The sequence below is a fragment of the Salmo trutta genome, chromosome 1 (genome assembly GCF_901001165.1).
Source record: "Salmo trutta chromosome 1, fSalTru1.1, whole genome shotgun sequence".
Lineage (NCBI taxonomy): Eukaryota > Metazoa > Chordata > Actinopteri > Salmoniformes > Salmonidae > Salmo > Salmo trutta.
The window spans coordinates 43,684,660-43,706,548 of NC_042957.1; the positions used below are offsets into that span (position 1 = coordinate 43,684,660).

Below are 21,889 nucleotides of genomic sequence, written 5' to 3' on the forward strand. Positions count from 1 at the left end.
AGGTGTGGTCGACAGTATGCACCTCATCCCTGCTGTCACCTCATCCCTGCTGTTAAAACCCATCAATATTTGGTTTTAATGCCGATGAGAGCACTAAATCCAGCTTCACACAGATAAGAGCTGGTGAAGGCTACCATGAGTTTAAATGCTCAGAGGAAGACAGCAGGGTATTCTCTTTGAGTCAGGTACCAAAACTCCTCCATAATGACCTGTGAATGCGTTTTCTGTTTTCTGTTAGAAACATGCACAACCGAGGGAAGAGGGCCTGTCCGCCGTCTCGCCATAGATGGAGCGATATCCGTGCAAAAGGCTTAAGCACACCATTCGATCCCATGGAATCTGTTTTTCGACAATACAGCCACGCAGCACACTGAACATACCCTGTGCTGTTCCAAGCTTGGGAATCGTGAGACAGAACAATATGTCCTTGTGATTAGCATCCCCTGATATGTACAGTGTCTTCGGAAAGTATTCAGACCCCTTGACTTTTTCCACATTTTGTTACGTCACAGCCTTATTCTAAAATGGATTAAATAAATACAAATCTTCAGCAATCTACAAACAATACCCAATAATGACAAAGCGAAAACAGGTTATTAGACATTTTTGCAAATGTATTAAACATAAATAACAAATATTTACATAAGTATTCAGACCCTTTGCGATGAGACTCGAAATTGAGCTCAGGTGCATCCTGTTTCCATTAATCACCCTCCGAGACAGAATTGTGTCGAGGCACAGATCTGGGGAAGGTTACCAAAACATTTCTGCAGCATTGAAGGTCCCCAAGAAAACAGTGGCCTCCATCATTCTTAAATGGAAGAAGTTTGGAGCCACCAAGGCACTTCCTAGAGATGGCCTCCTGGCCAAACTGAGCAATCGCGGTAGAAGGGCCTTGGTCAGGGAGGTGACCAAGAACCCGATGGTCACTCTGAGAGAGCTCTAGAGTTCCTCTGTGGAGATGGGAGAACCTTCCAGAAGGACAACCATCTCTGCAGCACTCTACCAATCAGGCCTTTTATTTTAGAGTGGCCAGACGAAAGCCACTTGGAGTTTTCCAAAAGATACCTAAAGACTCTCAGACCACGAGAAACAAGATTCTCTGGTCTGATGAAACCAAGATTCAACTCTTTGTCCTGAATGCCAAGCGTCACGTCTGGAGGAAACCTGTCACCATCCCTACGGTGAAGCATGGTGGTGGCAGCTTCATGCTGTGGTACTGGGAGACTATTCAGGATCGAGGCAAAGATGAACGGAGCAAAGTACAGAGAGATCCTTGATGAAAATCTGCTCCAGAACGCACAGGACCTCAGACTGGGGGCGAAGGTTCACATTCCAACAGGACCACGACCCTAAGCACTCAGCCAAAACAATGCAAGAGTGGCATCGGGACAAGTCTCTGTATGTCCTTGAGTGGCTCAGTCAGAGCCCAGACTTGAAACCAATATCTGGAAAGACCTGAAAATAGCTGTGCAGCAACGCTCCCCATCCAACCTGACAGAGCTTGAGAGGATCTGCAGAGAAGCATAGTAGAAACTCCCCAAATACAGGTGTGCCAAGCTTGTAGTGTCATACCCAAGAAGACTCAAGGCTGTAAAAGGTGCTTCAACAAATTACTGAGTAAAGTGTCTGAATACTTATGTAAATGTGATATTTCTGTTTTTAATATTTAATAAATAGGCAAACAATTAAAAAAAATTTTTTTTGCTTTGTCATTATGAAGTATTGTGTGTAGATTGATGAGATAAAACATTTTTTAAATCAATTTTAGAACAAGGATGTAATCTAACAAAATGTGAAAAAAGTCAAGTGGTCTGAATATTTTCTCGAAGGCACTGTATGCAAACAAAAGTGAATGCATTGCCATCTTTACCCTCACTGCTAATGTCCTTTTGTAGAGTGTAAGCTTGGGAGTTTGAGTAATTCAGTTAGTTGCTTCTTAATTGCTAGTGTCATGACGTTGGCCTGTGGGTAAGGTTTATGACCCCCCATAAATACCTTCTCCCTTCCCCTCTCTCTCTGACCCTACTGAAGGACTGGAATAGCCTGTGTTAAATATAGAGAGTCTGGGAACATCAAACAAATAGGGAAAGGAACCATCTTTTGTTAATAAAACCAGTTGGAAATATGCTTGATAACGTAATGAGTATGTATGTCAGTTCATTGTTATCTGAGACATTATGATTGATGGCAGGACGATATAAACTGTACCGGAGAAAGTATACACCCTCTAGTTATCAGAGTCACATGGAATTGTTATGCAATTGAAATGTTTGATATTGAAATTGTTTGTTAGGAGATTAAATGTAATTTTAGCTTCCAAATGAGAGAATCGGGTTTTCATAGGGAAAGTGCCCTGCCGATCAGTGGCCAACCCTGTGAAGAGACATGGGGTTATAAACGATGAAGCCTCCTTCCTCCCCCTCTCCACTATATAAGTCTTTGACGAAAAGACATTCAGGGTTCCAATACGGGAGGACTGCAGCCTCTACGTTATAAGGACAGACACATATCAAGAACAGAACAAAGCCAACCTCGGCGTGAGCTATGGTATGAACTGGTATGAACTTTGAGCTTATTCACTACAGAAGTGATACTTCCTAGCCGTTGAATTAGCCGCTGCTAACGTGGGCTAGGAAAGGACGGACGACGGATCCAGTCTAACAACCAGACGAAGATACCACCACCATTGACATTCTTCCACTACACAACAGGAAGATCTGTTGGCCAACCACGGCCAGCATCTACGACCAATCTACCGAAGCGCAGCTCAGAGTAAATATTTATTGCATTTTCCTTTTCCAAATGGGCGGTAATTTAGAATGCATAAGATAATGTATTTACGATAGCATAGCTGCTGTTTCTGTGTTCCTAAATCTTCCCGCTCTTTCATTCAAGCCCAACCCCCTTTTCCTTTGTGTAACCAGCCATGATACAGGCTCAGTCCACCAGGACGTTTTCTGTATGACATCATATGAATTCTGTGTATTTGTAATTCTGTGTGATTAGTTAGGTATTTAGTAAATAAATAATTAAACCCAATTTTGTATTGCTGATTCAACTTGTTAGCCAGGGTTCGTGAAGATAACCAAGAATTTATAACTTTCATGATGAGATTGAAAATAAGATAAGATTGACTGCTATCGATGTAAAATATTACTAAGTATTTTAAGAGTTTATTCAGAAGATAACAGCTCTATAAACGTTCTTCTGTGGTGCCCCGACTTTCTAGTTAATTACATTTACATGATTAGCTTAATCAGGTAATATTAATTACAGAGAAATTATTTTATAAGTTAGCATGTCATATCACTTAATCCGGCATAGCCAAAGACACGACATATGGAGCCCCCGTGCGAGGAATCTAAAATAGGATGAAGCTTTCATTTTGATTCAGCCTATATAAAATTGAAAAGCAGATTACATAATATACCAAGTATTTTATATACATTATGGGAATTGTAGATCGGAATTATTGGTGCGTGTGTGTTCTGGAGAATAGCCTCAGTGTTGTGCTCTGAGGTAGTCAGTGGGTAGCATACCCTATACAGTTCTGTATGAGGGCTGATAAAGCTATCTGATAAATAGCGCGTTTGGCCAAACGCTGGGCTATTTCTGCCTCGCGCGTTTCAGACGCGTGTTGGCTAGGTCATTATTAATTTCTCGAGCGAGGACAAAGACCCAGCCGATTGAAATTTAGGAGAGATTAGCTTGACCAGTTTATAAGTATCTCTCTGTCTGTCTCTCGCGTTTCGATGCGAGGAGACCACGGTGCATTTTGTTGTTTACCGCGAGTTCCGGTTAAAACATCGTCAAATATCGCCGAAAAGGGTTTGAACATAATACGTTATAAGTAAAACCTTTCCCTTGCCAAGGGAATCCTATGTGAGCATTTTTCAGGCATCAAGTAGCATTAGCTTGCTCGAGATGCTAAGCTAACAAAAGGGAAAACAGCCATTTTGTTTGTGCCACATGGTAATTCATCCGACTTGCGGAACGAAAGTCCTGCCCTGGGTACTTCCGTTGATTTCAACGTGTGCCAGCAGACTCCCCTATGAGAGTCACCAGTACTTTTTTCAAATAATTAGTCAGGTGACACTCAAGTCGTTACTCATGATATCCAGACGGATATCGATGTCTTATTCAATTGAACTAATAAGTGAAATTGCCAGATTTACGTTCTCAAGTGGATTTTTTTTTTAAATATCCAAATTGATGAGTTTTCTAAATGAGACATTGTAATCTTTTTTCCACATTAACCTAGATGAATAAACCTCTAAGGTTAATTCAAGTTTAAATCCCAAATAGCCTATACAGGTTTGATTTATCATTAAAATTGATCAATCAGTAAAATTTGGTTTTTGCATAACCCATTCAGTAATCCAGTACTGACAGAAGTCCCGCCCCAGCGGGAATCCCATGTGGCTTCGGCCCAAGGAAGAAGTGTACCATAGTGGGAAGTGTTCCCAACATTTAATCTACTGTTTACACTTATTATATCCAATCAATGGAGATGGTAGGGATTATCATCTCATTCAATTTAATAAATTAAATTGTTGAACAAACCTTAATGTTCTTCCAATCAAATGAGACACGTTTAAAACTTCTCATATTAACCTGGATGAAGCAACCTCTAAGGTTAATTCAAGTTTAATACCCAGATAGCCTACCCAGGTAGGATTAATCATTGGCATTGATTAATTCATTCAATTTGCTTTTGCAAATTCATTCACATCCAACTTCCACATTACTGGTACAGTACTGATGGTTCGTCAACATCTATAAATAGATTAAACTGGTCTTTGCAGCTTCCAATGAATTCCAACCCAAACATTGAATAAAATAGGAACATTTTTCCTCTAAATTTTTCTAATAATGTGCAAGCTACCAAAGGAGGTGGTCACCACTCCTCCACTAATTAGGGAACCTCCACCCATAAAAGGATTGATCTCTGACCTCAGCAGCGATACCAACCCTAATTATGCCATTAGTGAAAAATCAGCCGAAATTGCGAACGCTGTCCAAAATCAACCATCAAACACAGGCTTTGTGACGGTTCTCTCCACTTTAGTACTTATGTATCGCCATCAAAGGTTGGCATCGATCCAATACCACAGTGCACAGCTGAAGCACGTGCAAGACATGGCTAACATGAGGGCACAGGTGGAGAGAACTGAGCAACTATTGACAAAAGCAGGAAATGAAAACATTCTGCTAGTCGAGGAACTGCGTTTGAAATCGGAACAATTAAAAGTAATTGCAAATACTTATGACGATGAACGAGCACAAACTCTTGAACAAAATCGTCATCTGCAGGAACAACTCGATTTAGCCAAAACTAAATACGATGATGTCCACGCCAAACTAGATAAATCTGAAGAGTTATCTACAAACAGGAGCGCTCAACTGGACAACATGCATGCTGTTTTGTTGAATGTTACTCAAAATAACACGGTGCTCCTCAAAGCGCTGCAGACCAAAGACGATCAGTTAATGAACACAGTGACAAAGTTGGATGATAAATCAGCAGAACTTATTGAAGTTGCTGACCAAATGAATGATGAGAGAACTCAGGTGATGAGGATGGAAATACTGATTTCTAAGCAAGCAGAGGAAATCTCATCACTGAATCTCTCGCTCCGTACTCGAGACCTCTATCTGCAAACCATGACAGATAAGTTGGAGACCGAAAGGAGCAGGTGTGACACTCACGTGTCCAAAATTGGTACTCTAAGCGCTCAAGTGGACTCTGCAATGCAGCAGAAGACCACCCTTAGGTACCATCTGGAGGAAATCCAGAATGGTCACGCTCTACAGCATGACTACCCATCCAAGCAACCGGAGTCCGGTACTCAAAGGAGTGAAGACGATAGGTTTCAGACATTGCATCCATCATGTGTCCCTCAGTCTTCTCCTCTTGGCCATTCGGCACTGAGTAATATGGAGCCTCTTGGCCAACAAAGCCAAAGCTTGGCTTCTCCTCTTGGCCTTTCGGCCCCAATTTCTCCACAGGATGAAGCCAACCCTCTCCGCCCGCTTGGTGCGGAATACCTTGACAAACTCGTCAAGAATTTCCCCACCTTTGACCCCGTTCCAGGTCAGCCAAACGATACTGAGACGTTCCTAGCTGACATAGAGGACGCGTTGGATGGCTACCCGAACGCTACGGGTTCTGACAGGGTTTACCTGTTGAAGCGAACGTCGAATAGACACGTGACGAGGTTCATTCGCCTACAACAGCAACACGTGCTAAATGACTACGCTAAACTTGCCACAGCTTTGAAATTAGAATTCAGTGGTTCTGCGACTCGCAAACACGATAGCTCACTGGCTAACACGGTCAAACAAGCTCGAAACGAACACCCACAAGCTTTCTATCATAGGCTTCGTTCAGCTTACTTTGGCCTACTCACAGAAACAGGAATGGAAGAGCTGTTACCATTCAAACAAATGTTTCTGTCGAACATGTATCCCACCTTCATTACCTACTTGGGCCCTGCAGCCCACGTTGGCTTGCCTATCTTACAACTCAGAGAGCTTGCAAGCACAGCTTTTGAGGCATCAAAAGCTCGCAACGCTAAGAGCCCTGACCACTCGGTTTTGAAGTTTGACCAGGAGCACTCATTCCAGTTAGAGGGTGCATTATCAGGTATTGGAGCGTCGAGAGCTGACGCACAACAACAGTTTCTACCACGAAACCATGATTCCAATAACCGCCGCGGTCGAAATAACTGTAAAATACGTCGCCTTCAAAACGACTACCGCTACAATCGACCTGTTCGCTACGTTCCTGTACCCAACCCACACAAAGTGTCAGAACACAAGGGTAACAAAGGGTTGAAGGACGATCAAAACGTAGACCAATGTTCTCCAGAAGTCCCACTACGGGAAGAACTAAAGCGAGAACAATTTGAGAAAAGGGTAAAAGATAAGTCACAAGGACGAGACGGGGAATTACCGGACACCAGGTCCGCAGGAATTAACACCCATAGCAAGGACGTTAAAGTTCAAATGTCTCCCGCTCTCATTCAAGACCCTATCCAGGGCCCGCTTGATCAAGAAACAAGCCCCCGGGCTCGGTCTATAGACTCCGATACAAAAGTTGCGAAGGTAAAGGTCAAACGCTTAGTTAAAGCCAAGCCCACTCAAAATCGGAAAAGTCAATCTGCTTCCATCTTGAACAGACATGGCACATCACGTCGTTGCGAACGACCACTCCACTTTGTGGGGAATATGTCCACTAACCACGAATCTAAACGGCCATACCTGGAAACAGTCCTGGAGGACTGCTTTGCTTGTCATGCGCTAATTGATTCGGGTGCGACAATATCACTCATCTCTCAAACATTGTTTGATGATCTCAAAAGGGCTTTGAAGCCAACTAAACGTTGGTTAAAAGTGGAACGATGCGACACTACACTTCGAGGGGTCACTCAGACTACCTCGCCTCTCACATTGAGAGTCATGCTGAAACTACACTTCCAGGACGTATCGCTCGTTCATCCTGTGTATGTTACCAGCCTCGAAACTGTAACCCTGCTACTTGGAGCAGACTTGATGGATCGGTTACTCCCATTGATGGATTGGAAAACCAACCAGGTATGGTCACAGGCCACAGTGCCTTCTCCACTGACCACACTGTCTTCCCCTAACGCTAGCTGCAACGCAGTCCTTCACGAGGGGTATCTGTCAAAAGCACCCCTTGGGAAAAAGACGTGTAGAAACCTCTTGGTGCAGAATCCGATCCAAGGAGATATTACGATATCTCGACACATTCCATCAGCCAATCTGATTGACCATTCTTTTCATGATTTCGAGCCAGCTGTCTCTGTGAATGAGCAACTTCCCTCCTTCTTGCAGTCGTGCAATACGGTAGTTGAGATGAACTTCTCTGGCCCTTCGGACACTTCCGCAAGCACTGCGGCCGTCTCAGCAAGAAAAACATTGATGTGCAGAGTACACTCTGCTTCCGATGATACACCTTCTGCTTTGTTGGGGACTGTCACCCCTTACTACTGGCACTAATGGCGTCAGTCCAGCAACTGACCCGATGACTCCCATTGGTGAAACACTTTGCGATATCACAGACCGATATCCTCGTCTCAGTTTGCAGGTACTGAAGAGGTTGCCACACGCGGACGCGGTGGTGACTGACAGACCTCGACAGCCACTGAGGGTGTTGAAGCACAAACACCAGGAGATTTGGTTGAAAGGTTACAGCCATTCTCATAATAACGCGGCCACTGACAACTCGTACATAGGGTCCGACCTTCTCGTTTGCGCCTCGGACACCAACACCACCCGCTGGTGGGGGGGTCCCGAGACACAAAGGGGGGGAATAGTAGCCCAGACCCATGGTGAGCCTCATCGAGGCCGGTGGGGGGGTCGAGACTACGGACAACACCGTACGAGGCCGCCAGAGCATAAATCAAATCTAGTTGTAAACTCCCCTATGAGAACAGTGAGGAGCAGACAGGCCCCTAGACGGGGATTATCTTAGAACACATCTAAGATAGTACTGAGGTGTACCACACTGGTCGTAAAGGAAGTCCAGTGGACTTGTCCACCTCCAAAACAAATGGCAACAATAATCATTCCTTGCCATGTGTAGGTTCAACTACAATACAACTAGTAATATGCTCCAATCATGTGTTCCGGTAGATAATATTTCAGAATAAATCGGTAGGACAACTGGACCCCTTGAATACCAGTACCAATACCACAGTCAGTCCAGCAACACTCAGTAAGAGGATTAGTAACCTCACAAGTTAAATTGCTATTGATAATAGCGACATAGGAGTCAATCAGAGTGCAACACAGGGAAGGGAATCTCCAGTGCACTCTTCCAAGGGTTAACACATGCCACTAATAAATAGAACCCTCCGTTCAGGAGAAAAGTTATTAGAAGTCATGAACCATGATCACACCACGTACGACTGGTCAAATACTTAGAGTACTTCCGTCGTGAGGTTAGCTCCTCCGTGGATAACATAGCTATGAAATAGACTTCATACCTACCGCCACTACAATAGTGGAAGACACCGTGACTTGTAGAAAACTACTACAGACTCCCTTGACACCAATTCTGACTGACCTCAAGGCATTGACCTGAAAATTACCTGACTACGTCAGACTCATTCTGAACAAGTTGTAATCTGCCAGGATACTTGGTTTTCTTCCCTTGACATGCGCGATTGTGTAAGCATAAACGCACATGCACAACGGAACATCCAATTAGGATTTATGCTAGGATCACTTAAGGGTCCAAGCAAAATATCAGCCTTAGTAAAGTTGAACATTTACTTCTAGGCCTTTGACTCTACAGCACTCACCAGTTTTCTAACCAGAAGTCCATAGGTCATCCTGTAGACTGCCCAAAACTAGTGCCTTACAGCTGTAGACTTATCATATAGTTGTCAACTTAGGATAGTACCCTAAGCGCCACCCCGCAAATTAGGAAAGCCCTAGATATGACATTAGACAATGCCATGATAGGGTCATTTTGCCAAGACCATGGACGTAGATAGAATACAGTCCAATTAGATGATTAAGGTGGCATAACTATTTTGTTTTGTTTATGCTTTCATTAATTTTGTTTCATTTTCTTTGGCACATAGAAAGTGATAGAGCCATAAACAACTCCCCCATACAACCATCAGTTAGTGCCACAACGCCGCTCATTTGGGAGGAAATGTAATGATATATTTCATGAGTGTGTGTGCGTTGTTAACCTCTGCCTAAGTTACTGCCCAGATATTCCAGTCTGGACGACCAGACGACAGGTCCGGAACGGCGATCCCAATCCGGACATCCGCTGCCGAGTCATGGAACGGACATCTTCATTTGCAGAGACCCTACCCGGGTCGACCACCAGAGGGGGGACTGCAATAGCAACCACCAACTGGACATCTGCTGCCCAGCCTTGGAGCGGACTTCTTCATTTGCAGACACCCTACCCGGGTCGACCGCCAGATGGGGACCACAACGATGATCCACAACCAGGACAACCCACGTTCATTTTTATGTTGGTTTACAACATGCAGGTTAATCGCAAGATTGAACCCAACATGGGGGGACTGTCATGACGTTGGCCTGTGGGTAAGGTTTATGACCCCCCATAAATACCTTCTCCCTTCCCCTCTCTCTCTGACCCTACTGAAGGACTGGAATAGCCTGTGTTAAATATAGAGAGTCTGGGAACATCAAACAAATAGGGAAAGGAACCATCTTTTGTTAATAAAACCAGTTGGAAATATGCTTGATAACGTAATGAGTATGTATGTCAGTTCATTGTTATCTGAGACATTATGATTGATGGCAGGACGATATAAACTGTACCGGAGAAAGTATACACCCTCTAGTTATCAGAGTCACATGGAATTGTTATGCAATTGAAATGTTTGATATTGAAATTGTTTGTTAGGAGATTAAATGTAATTTTAGCTTCCAAATGAGAGAATCGGGTTTTCATAGGGAAAGTGCCCTGCCGATCAGTGGCCAACCCTGTGAAGAGACATGGGGTTATAAACGATGAAGCCTCCTTCCTCCCCCTCTCCACTATATAAGTCTTTGACGAAAAGACATTCAGGGTTCCAATACGGGAGGACTGCAGCCTCTACGTTATAAGGACAGACACATATCAAGAACAGAACAAAGCCAACCTCGGCGTGAGCTATGGTATGAACTGGTATGAACTTTGAGCTTATTCACTACAGAAGTGATACTTCCTAGCCGTTGAATTAGCCGCTGCTAACGTGGGCTAGGAAAGGACGGACGACGGATCCAGTCTAACAACCAGACGAAGATACCACCACCATTGACATTCTTCCACTACACAACAGGAAGATCTGTTGGCCAACCACGGCCAGCATCTACGACCAATCTACCGAAGCGCAGCTCAGAGTAAATATTTATTGCATTTTCCTTTTCCAAATGGGCGGTAATTTAGAATGCATAAGATAATGTATTTACGATAGCATAGCTGCTGTTTCTGTGTTCCTAAATCTTCCCGCTCTTTCATTCAAGCCCAACCCCCTTTTCCTTTGTGTAACCAGCCATGATACAGGCTCAGTCCACCAGGACGTTTTCTGTATGACATCATATGAATTCTGTGTATTTGTAATTCTGTGTGATTAGTTAGGTATTTAGTAAATAAATAATTAAACCCAATTTTGTATTGCTGATTCAACTTGTTAGCCAGGGTTCGTGAAGATAACCAAGAATTTATAACTTTCATGATGAGATTGAAAATAAGATAAGATTGACTGCTATCGATGTAAAATATTACTAAGTATTTTAAGAGTTTATTCAGAAGATAACAGCTCTATAAACGTTCTTCTGTGGTGCCCCGACTTTCTAGTTAATTACATTTACATGATTAGCTTAATCAGGTAATATTAATTACAGAGAAATTATTTTATAAATTAGCATGTCATATCACTTAATCCGGCATAGCCAAAGACACGACACTAGCAACAGCATAAATTATTTGTTTAACAGCATCACCTGACAAAGGTATTGATGTGAGTTTCTGTGCCTCCCCATATATTGCTTTTACCATATCTATTGCGGCCGGTAATATCAAAGTCTCTGCGATAGTGTGTGGTATCATAGCGTAGCAGGCCTAGCCATTTACCGTGGGAATGATTCAAGTGCAACGGTCAAGTGCGGCCTTTTACCATGATCTAAGGGCGCTCTCTGGTTGAATTTGATTTTTAAGATTTGAATAATTTTCATTTACATTTTTAATGTTAAGCACATTGCAATGATTCTGAGATAGAAAGTGGATATTATAATATACACTGCTCAAAAAAATAAAGGGAACACTTAAACAACACAATGTAACTCCAAGTCAATCACACTTCTGTGAAATCAAACTGTCCACTTAGGAAGCAACACTGATTGACAATAAATTTCACATGCTGTTGTGCAAATGGAATAGACAACAGGTGGAAATTATAGGCAATTAGCAAGACACCCCCAATAAAGGAGTGGTTCTGCAGGTGGGGACCACAGACCACTTCTCAGTTCCTATGCTTCCTGGCTGATGTTTTGGTCACTTTTGAATGCTGGCGGTGCTTTCACTCTAGTGGTAGCATGAGACGGAGTCTACAACCCACACAAGTGGCTCAGGTAGTGCAGCTCATCCAGGATGGCACATCAATGCGAGCTGTGGCAAGAAGGTTTGCTGTGTCTGTCAGCGTAGTGTCCAGAGCATGGAGGCGCTACAAGAGACAGGCCAGTACATCAGGAGACGTGGAGGAGGCCGTAGGAGGGCAACAACCCAGCAGCAGGACGGAGGAGGAGCACTGCCAGAGCCCTGCAAAATGACCTCCAGCAGGCCACAAATGTGCATGTGTCTGCTCAAACGGTCAGAAACAGACTCCATGAGGGTGGTATGAGGGCCCGACGTCCACAGGTGGGGGTTGTGCTTACAGCCCAACACCGTGCAGGACGTTTGGCATTTGCCAGAGAAAACCAAGATTGGCAAATTCGGTTCCACCAAGATTGGCCCTGGGTTCCTCCTAATGCAAGACAATGCTAGACCTCATGTGGCTGGAGTGTGTCAGCAGTTCCTGCAAGAGGAAGGCATTGATGCTATGGACTGGCCCGCCCGTTCCCCAGACCTGAATCTAATTGAGCACATCTGGGACATCATGTCTCGCTCCATCCTCCAACGCCACATTGCACCACAGACTGTCCAGGAGTTGGCGGATGCTTTAGTCCAGGTCTGGGAGGAGATCCCTCAGGAGACCATCTGCCACCTCATCAGGAGCATGCCCAGGCATTGTAGGGAGGTCATACAGGCACGTGGAGGCCACACACACTACTGAGCCTCATTTTGACTTGTTTTAAGGACATTTACATTTACATTTAACCTGTCTGGGCTAGGGGGCAGTATTGAGAATTTTGGAAAAATATGTTCCCATTTTTAACTGCCTCCTACACCAACTCAGAAGCTAGAATATGCATATTATTGTTCAGGTTTGGATAGAAAACACTCTGAATTTTCTAAAACTGTTTGAATGGTGTCTGTGAGTATAACAGAACTCCTATGGCAGGCAAAAACCTGACAAGGTTTCAAGCAGGAAGTACCCTGTCTGACAAGGAGTCGTGCGTCTTGCATCTTTTTATTGAAAAGTAAGGATCTTAGCTGTAACGTGACAATTCCCAGGGCTCCAATAGGCTCTCAGAGCCCGCGAAATAACTGAAGGTTTACGAGGGAGCCTCAGGTTGAAACATATTATCGCCTTTTGTAAGTGGATGCTCCGAGGACCTTTGAATGATGCGCGTGCATGAGTCGCTTCTGAGGAGAAATTTTTATTCGGCTGTTTAGGCTCAATGCATACTCCCGGTCGGAATATTATCACTTCTCTACGACATAAATGGCATAAAAATTGGTTTTAAACAGCGGTTGACATGCTTCGAAGTACGGTAATGGAATATTTAGACATTTTTGACAAGCCAACGCGCCATGCGCGAAACCGGGAAGAAGCATTCTAGAACTCACGAACAAAACGTCGCTGTTTGGATATAACGATGGATTATTTGGGACCAAACCAACATTTGTTATTGAAGTAGAAGTCCTGGCAGTGTATTCTGATGAAGAACAAGCAAGGTAAGAACATTTTTCTTATAGGAAATGTGATTTTGGTGGATGCTGACCTGGGTGGGTATCTAAATAGCTAGCCCTGTAATGCCGGGCTATGTACTTAGATTATTGCAAAATGTGCTTCATCCGAAAAGCTATTTTAAAATCGGACATATCGAGTGCATAGAGGAGTAATGTATCTATAATTCTTAAAATAATTGTTATGCTTTTTGTGAACGTTTATCGTGAGTAATTTAGCAAACTGTTAGTAAATTCAACGGAAGTTTGCCGGGGGTTATGCGTTTTCTGAACGTCACATGCTAATGCAAAAAGCTGTTTTTTGATATAAATATGAACTTGATTGAACAGACATGCATGTATTGTATAACACAATGTCCTAGGTGTGTCATCTGATGAAGATCATCAAAGGTTAGTGCTGCATTTAGCTGTGGTTTGGGTTTATGTGACATGATATGCTAGCTTGAAAAATGGCTGTCTGATTATTTCTGGCTGGGTACTCTGCTGACATAATCTAATGTTTTGCTTTCGTTGTAAAGCCTTTTTGAAATCGGACAGTGGGGTTAGATTAACGAGATTCTTGTCTTTAAATAGCTGTAAAATAGTCATATGTTTGAGAAATTGAAGTAATAGTATTTCTAACGATTCAAAAATCGCGCCACTGGAATATCAGTAGCTGTTACGTAGGTGGGACGAAATCGTCCCACATACCCCAGACAGGTTAAGTCATTTAGCAGACGCTCTTATCCAGAGCGACTTACAAATTGGTGCATTCACCTTATGATATCCAGTGGAACAACCACTTTACAATAGTGCATCTAAATCTTTTAAGGGGGGGGGGTTAGAAGGATTACTTTATCCTATCCCAGGTATTCCTTAAAGAGGTGGGGTTTCAGGTGTCTCCGGAAGGTGGTGATTGACTCCGCTGTCCTGGCGTCGTGAGGGAGCTTGTTCCACCATTGGGGTGCCAGAGCAGCGAACAGTTTTGACTGGGCTGAGCGGGAACTGTGCATCCTCAGAGGTAGGGAGGCGAGCAGACCAGAGGTGGATGAAGGGCCTGTTTGGGTGTAGGGCCTGATCAGAGCCTGAAGGTACGGAGGTGCCGTTCCCCTCACAGCTCCGTAGGCAAGCACCATGGTCTTGTAGCGGATGCGAGCTTCAACTGGAAGCCAGTGGAGAGAGCGGAGGAGCGGGGTGACGTGAGAGAACTTGGGAAGGTTGAACACCAGACGGGCTGCGGTGTTCTGGATGAGTTGTAGGGGTTTAATGGCACAGGCAGGGAGCCCAGCCAACAGCGAGTTGCAGTAATCCAGACGGGAGATGACAAGTGCCTGGATTAGGACCAGCGCCGCTTCCTGTGTGAGGCAGGGTCGTACTCTGCGAATGTTGTAGAGCATGAACCTACAGGATCGGGTCACCTCCTTGATGTTAGTGGAGAACGACAGGGTGTTGTCCAGGATCACGCCAAGGTTCTTAGCACTCTGGGAGGAGGACACAAGGGAGTTGTCAACCGTGATGGCAAGATCATGGAACGGGCAGTCCTTCCCCGGGAGGAAGAGCAGCTCCGTCTTGCCGAGGTTCAGCTTGAGGTGGTGATCCGTCATCCATTACATCAAAGTTGGATCAGCCTGTAGTGTGGTTTTCCACTATAATTTTGAGTGTGACTCCAAATCCAGACCTCCATGGGTTGATAAATTGGATTTCCATTGATTATTTTTGTGTGATTTGGTTGTCAGCACATTCAACTATGTAAAGAAAAAAGTATTTAATAACATTATTTCATTCATTCAGATCAAGGATGTGTTATTTTAGTGTTCCCTTTATTTTTTGGAGCAGTATATATACTATATATAAATATATATATATATATATATAAGCTACAAAAGTATGTGGACACCCCTTCAAATTAGTGGATTCGGCTATGTCAGCCACACCCGTTCCAGACAGGTGTATAAAATCGAGCACACCGCCTTGCAATCTCCATAGACAAACACTGGCAGTAGAATGGCCTTGCTGAAAAGCTCAGTGACTTTCAATGTGTCACTGTCATACATAAAGGGAACATTTCGGCATTTGCTGTATGGTTAATGAGAAAGTCCATATTGCAAATGTACGGTGCCGTACTAGATGTCCGCGAACGTTTGTAAAATTTGCGGACGGCGTCGGGCCGTGCACCGGGGCCGGATCTTCTGAGAAGTCATCAAACGGAGTCTTTCGGACATTCGGTTTCCGTTTTACAAAATGTTCAAATTTTTGTCATTTTTCACCTGTCCCGGATTATACCACAGGAGGGCGAATGGAATCATATTGCAAATGTAACAAACATCACTAATCACGACATGGCCTTTTCTCCTAAATGGAAAAGACTTAGAAGACGAATCTTGGTGAGCATTGGTTTGGCATAATGGGCAGTTGGCCCCGAACAAGATGGAGTCGAGGCCTCAACGCTTTTTGAGTTAAGGCCAATTTTCTGGGATTAAAGGTCAAAAATTTAAATAGAGTGCTAATTTGACCGCTTCACGTCAAAGTACATGAGCCTATGGTGTCAGGAAATAAAGAACCAGACATTTATCTATCGTCAATTAAGAGAAATCGTTCAATGTCAAATTGGTGATATTCAAAAAAATGAGTTTTTTTTCCTAAAAAGTTACAGATCCAGTTGCAGCGTGTTCAGATGAATCCCTTAAGGCAGGTTTCGGAGCTCTGTGATATTTCTGTGATTTTCTGTGATTTTCTGAAATAACACAACCTCGTTCAACCCTCTGTAAAGAAGTCAGTTCTTAACGTAAAGACCTAAAACTCAATATTCTATAAGAGCCTAACCCAAGGAGAATATGTGTTCACTTTCAGCTTCCTGTGTCAACCAGAAATGCCTTAACCTCTCTAGGGTATGTGGGACGAAATCGTCCCACCTACTCAACAGCCAGTGGAATCCCGTGGTGCGTTATTCAAATACCTTAGAAATGCTATTACTTCAATTTCTCAAACATATGACTATTTTACACCATTTTAAAAGACAAGACTCTCGTTAATCTAACCACACTGTCCGATTTCAAAAAGGCTTTACAACGAAAACAAAACATTAGATTATGTCAGCAGAGTACCCAGCCAGAAGTAATCAGACACCCATTTTTCAAGCTAGCATATAATGTCACATAAACCCAAACCACAGCTAAATGCAGCACTAACCTTTGATGATCTTCATCAGATGACACCCCTAGGACATTATGTTATACAATACATGCATGTTTTGTTCAATCAAGTTCATATTTATATCAAAAAACAGCTTTTTACATTAGCATGTGACGTTCAGAACTAGCATACCCACCGCAAACTTCCGGTGAATTTACTAAATTACTCACGATAAACGTTCACAAAAAACATAACAATTATTTTAAGAATTATAGATACAGAACTCCTTTATGCAATCGCTATGTCCGATTTTAAAATAGCTTTTCGGTGAAAGCACATTTTGCAATATTCTGAGTAGATAGCCCAGCCATCACGGGCTAGCTATTTAGACACCCACCAAGTTTAGCCCTCAACAAAGTCAGATTTACTATAAGAAAAATTGGATTACCTTTGCTGTTCTTCGTCAGAATGCACTCCCAGGACTTCTACTTCAATAACAAATGTTGGTTTGGTTCAAAATAATCCATAGTTATGTTCAAATATCCTCTGTTTAGTTCGTGCGTTCAAGACACTATCCGAAGGGTGACGAAGGGTGACACGCCCGACGCGTTTCGTGACAAAAAATGTCTAAATATTCCATTACCGTACTTCGAAGCATGTCAACCGCTGTTTAAAATAAATTTTTATGCTATTTTTCTCATAAAAAAGCGATAATATTCCGACCGGAAAACCCTGTTTACGTTCAAAGACGAAAAAATAAAAACACGGTGTCGCCTCGTGCACGCGCTTCAGTCTCATTGTCCTCTGATGACCACTTACCAAATGCGCTAATGTTTTTCAGCCAGGGGCTGCAAAGACATCATTCAGCTTTTTGCCGCCTTCTGAGAGCCTATGGGAGCGTTAGAAAATGTCACGTTACAGCAGAGATCCCCTGTTTTGGATAGAGATGATCAACAAGGCCAAGAAATGGTCAGAGTTGGCGCTTCCTGTTTGGAATCTTCTCAGGTTTTGGCCTGCCAAATGAGTTCTGTTATACTCACAGACACCATTCAAACAGTTTTAGAAACTTTAGGGTGTTTTCTATCCAAAGCCAATAATTATATGCATATTCTCGTTTCTGGGCAGTAGTAATAAACAGATTAAATCGGGTATGTTTTTTATCCGGCCGTGCAAATACTGCCCCCTACCCTAGAGAGGTTAAAGACACACAGAGCCAGCAATGGCATTACCATTATCTCTAGGCTGTGCCGAGTTCAACGAGATGCCCCGCTTGACCGTAGCTCACTCGGTCTGAGCGCAGCAACCTTGAATAAAAGTAGGCCCAAAATGAAGCCTGGCCCTAAATTTCAAGTGCTTTTGGGTGACAGCGAGAGAACTGTTGGGGTTAGAAGCACAATTCGACCTCAGGAACGTTCCTGAGGTCCTCCCGATTTGTGCAAGCCTAATCTTGACCATGTGGCATTAACCCTTAACAGAGAAAAGAAGGTGTTTACATCAAACAGTTTGCAATGACTTCTCTCCCCATAGGAATACATTGCCTATTCCCCTTAATTCAACCTGAAGCCTATGTGGGTTATGGATGCCTTATGAACCTGTCTTCAATAAAAATCCATCAGGCTACTGTGAGGTCTACCTGTGTCGATTCTAAGCTTCCTGGAGCAACCGGAAGTTGTTAAAAACACCCTAAAGGTGTTTTGATATAACCAACCTGCAGATTGTGAAAATCACTCAATTCAACCCTGTGTAAATGAGTCAATTCTTAACGTAAATGCTTAAAACTGTAAAAGCCTACCCCAATGACAACATGTGTCGATTCTAAGCTTCCTGTGCCAACTGGAAGTGCCTTAAATTGGGGTCACAGTAGCTGTTTTGAAGGGTTAAAAAAGTAACTTCTTTCCAAAACTTCATATGTGTGACTGGGTAACCCTCATGAACTGTAAATTAGTCATTTATCCCATCATATTTGCAAAAAAACTAACACACACACACAGCTAGGACATAGTGACACATTGTGGGGCTTAGAGACATACAGTGCCTGCAATAGTTACCTTCGTTCAAACGATCAAAGAACTGTCAGACATAGAGCTCTGAAACTTTAGAAACATGTTCTAGAGCTCAAGTCGATAGCGCATGGTGAGTTCTGTGGCTTTTGAAGGTTCTCAGACCGAGAAACAGCCTCGTACATTTGCAATATGTTCAATTCATTTTGACCATCACGAAAATGGCGACATTTAGAAATGTCCCAGAGTCACAGGACTAGGTGCATTGAAATCTCCTCGGACAATAAAGACGGACCCCAACGTTTCTGTCCGATAGCTCATTCAAGGACCCCGTAGCAACGCCCGGAAAAAATTGAATTTCAGCACCAATTAAGGTCATTGCTCGGGCACCGAATGATCTATCGAGCCGAAACTTGGGATTCGGGGTCGCCTCACATAGGCCTACACATAATGTCAGAGCTGGACCCTCAGCTAGAACGTAACTATGTGTTTTATGGTTTAAACTGAAGGCGCTGGGAATTATGGGCCTGCTCTGATATATGTGATAGTTGGCTTCTAAACGTGTTGGAAAAAGTGGATTTGGTGTCAGATGGTATCAGTTTGGTGTCAGAATGACATCTAATTGACTGATGGACGCTGACTTGCTGGGTGACGAGCGATGGAGAGGAACCAGAGTCACTGCCCGGCCATCCCGAGTTCATTGGGCCAGTCAATTCTGCCTTTCTGCACTATTTTTGAGCATGTCAAATTCGTGATGGTAAAGGTCATTTTGGACGTTTTTCAAAAAATCGTTAAAAAACAACAGAGTCCCACTTCTCCCTCATTATACATGACAAATAGATCATCTAGGTTGATTCATGGCTTAACATAGGGCTATATATCATATGGACAGTATAAATGCCATTTGGACATGGTTCACTGACTTTTGGGTTTGGAAACCGACTTCCTATGATCAAACATGGCAAATGGACAAACATCCTGATTTGGCACATTCAATACTTTCATACATGTATATATATAATAAAATATCTCAAAAGTATGTTCATACAGTTCTTATACATGTGTAATTGACAAAAGAATCGAAAGATTTCGAAAGACGGTCCAGAAAGCACTTTTTTAAGGGGGTGATAAGTTTTCGGGAAAAAATGCTTTTTTTCAAATTTCACTCTTGGGTCTTGACTTGTGTTACATTTGCAATAAGAAAATTCACTGTGGAGCGCGCTCGCCATCTATTGGATATTTGCTGTGATTTGGCACATTCAATACTTTCATACATGTATAATTGACCAAAAAACAATTGGACATTTCATTTGGACATTTCTAATGGCATTTTGCAAAAAAAGAAAAAAAAAGTCACTTTTGACTTCCTATGAAATCATATTCCAAATGGACAAAACATATGCCTTATGTACAAGCAAAACCCCCCCAAAAACGTATTTTTATTTATTTTATTTTATTTCACCTTTATTTAACCAGGTAGGCAAGTTGAGAACAAGTTCTCATTTACAATTGCGACCTGGCCAAGATAAAGCAAAGCAGTTCGACAACATACAAAAACACAGAGTTACACATGGAGTAAAACAACATACAATCAATGATGCAGTAGAAAAAAAATAAGACTATATACAATGTGAGCAAATGATGTGAGATAAGGGAGGTAAAGGCAAAAAATGCCATGGTGGCAAAGTAAATAAAGTATAGCAAGAAAAAACACTGGAATGGTAGATTTGTAGTTTGAAGAAAGTTCAAAGTTAAAATATAAATAATATGGTGCAAAGGAGCAAAATAAATAAATACAGTAGGGGAAGAGGTAGTAGTTTGGGCTAAATTATAGATGGGCTCTGTACAGGTGCAGTGATCTGTGAGCTGCTCTGACAGCTGGTGCTTAAAGCTAGTGAGGGAGATAAGTGTTTCCAGTTTCAGAGATTTTTGTAGTTCGTTCCAGTCATTGGCAGTAGAGAACTGGAAGGAGAGACGACCAAAGGAGGATTTGGCCTTACGGGGTGACCAGAGAGATATACCTGCTGGAGCGCGTGCTACAGGTGGGTGCTGCTATAGTGACCAGTGAGCGGAGATAAGGGGGGACTTTACCTAGCAGGGTCTTGTACATGACCTGGAGCCAATGTGTTTGGCGACGATTATGAAGCGAAGGCCAGCCAACGAGAGCATACAGGTCGCAGTGGTGGGTAGTATATGGGGCATTGGTGACAAAACGGATGGCACTGTGATAGACTGCATCCAGCTTGTTGAGTAGGGTATTGGAGGCTATTTTGTAAATGACATCGCCGAAGTCGAGGATTGGTAGGATGGTCAGTTTTACGAGGGTATGTTTGGCAGCATGAGTGAAGGATGCTTTGTTGCGAAATAGGAAGCCAATTCTAGATTTCACTTTGGATTGGAGATGATTGATGTGAGTCTGGAAGGAGAGTTTACAGTCTAACCAGACACCTAGGTATTTGTAGTTGTCCACAAATTCTAAGTTAGAACCGTCCAGAGAAGTGATGCTGGACAGGCGGGCAGGTGCAGGCAGCGATCGGTTGAAGAGCATGCATTTAGTTTTACTTGTGTTTAGGAGCAGTTGGAGACCACGGAAGGAGAGTTGAATGGCATTGAAGCTCGTCTGGAGGGTTGTTAACACAGTGTCCAAAGAAGGGCCAGAAGTATACAGAATGGTGTCGTCTGCGTAGAGGTGGATCAGAGATTCACCAGCAGCAAGAGCGACATCATTTATGTATACAGAGAAAAGAGTTGGCCCAAGAATTTAACCCTGTGGTACCCCCATAGAGACTGCCAGAGGTCCAGACAGTAGGCCCTCCGATTTGACACACTGAACTCTGTCAGAGAAGTAGTTGGTGAACCAGGCGACGCAATCGTTTGAGAAACCAAGGCTACTGAGTCTGCCGATGAGGATGTGGTGATTAACAGAGTCAAAAGCTTTGGCCAGGTCAATGAATACGGCAGCACAGTATTGTTTCTTATCGATGGCGGTTACGATGTCGTTTAGGACCTTGAGCGTGGCTGAGGTGCACCCATGACCAGCTCTGAAACCAGATTGCATAGCGGAGAGGGTGCGGTGGGATTCGAAATGGTCGGTAATCTGTTTGTTGACTTGGCTTTCGAAGACCTTAGAAAGGCAGGGTAGGATGGA

The 21,889-nt window shown here is 43.2% G+C and overlaps 1 protein-coding gene across 2 annotated transcripts in view; it reads right to left on the reverse strand.

The window, feature by feature from the left end:
* LOC115196558 (globoside alpha-1,3-N-acetylgalactosaminyltransferase 1) overlaps positions 1 to 21,889 on the reverse strand; it is a 41,228-nt gene that overhangs the window by 7,827 nt on the left and 11,512 nt on the right. The gene's annotated exons all lie outside the window — the stretch shown is intronic.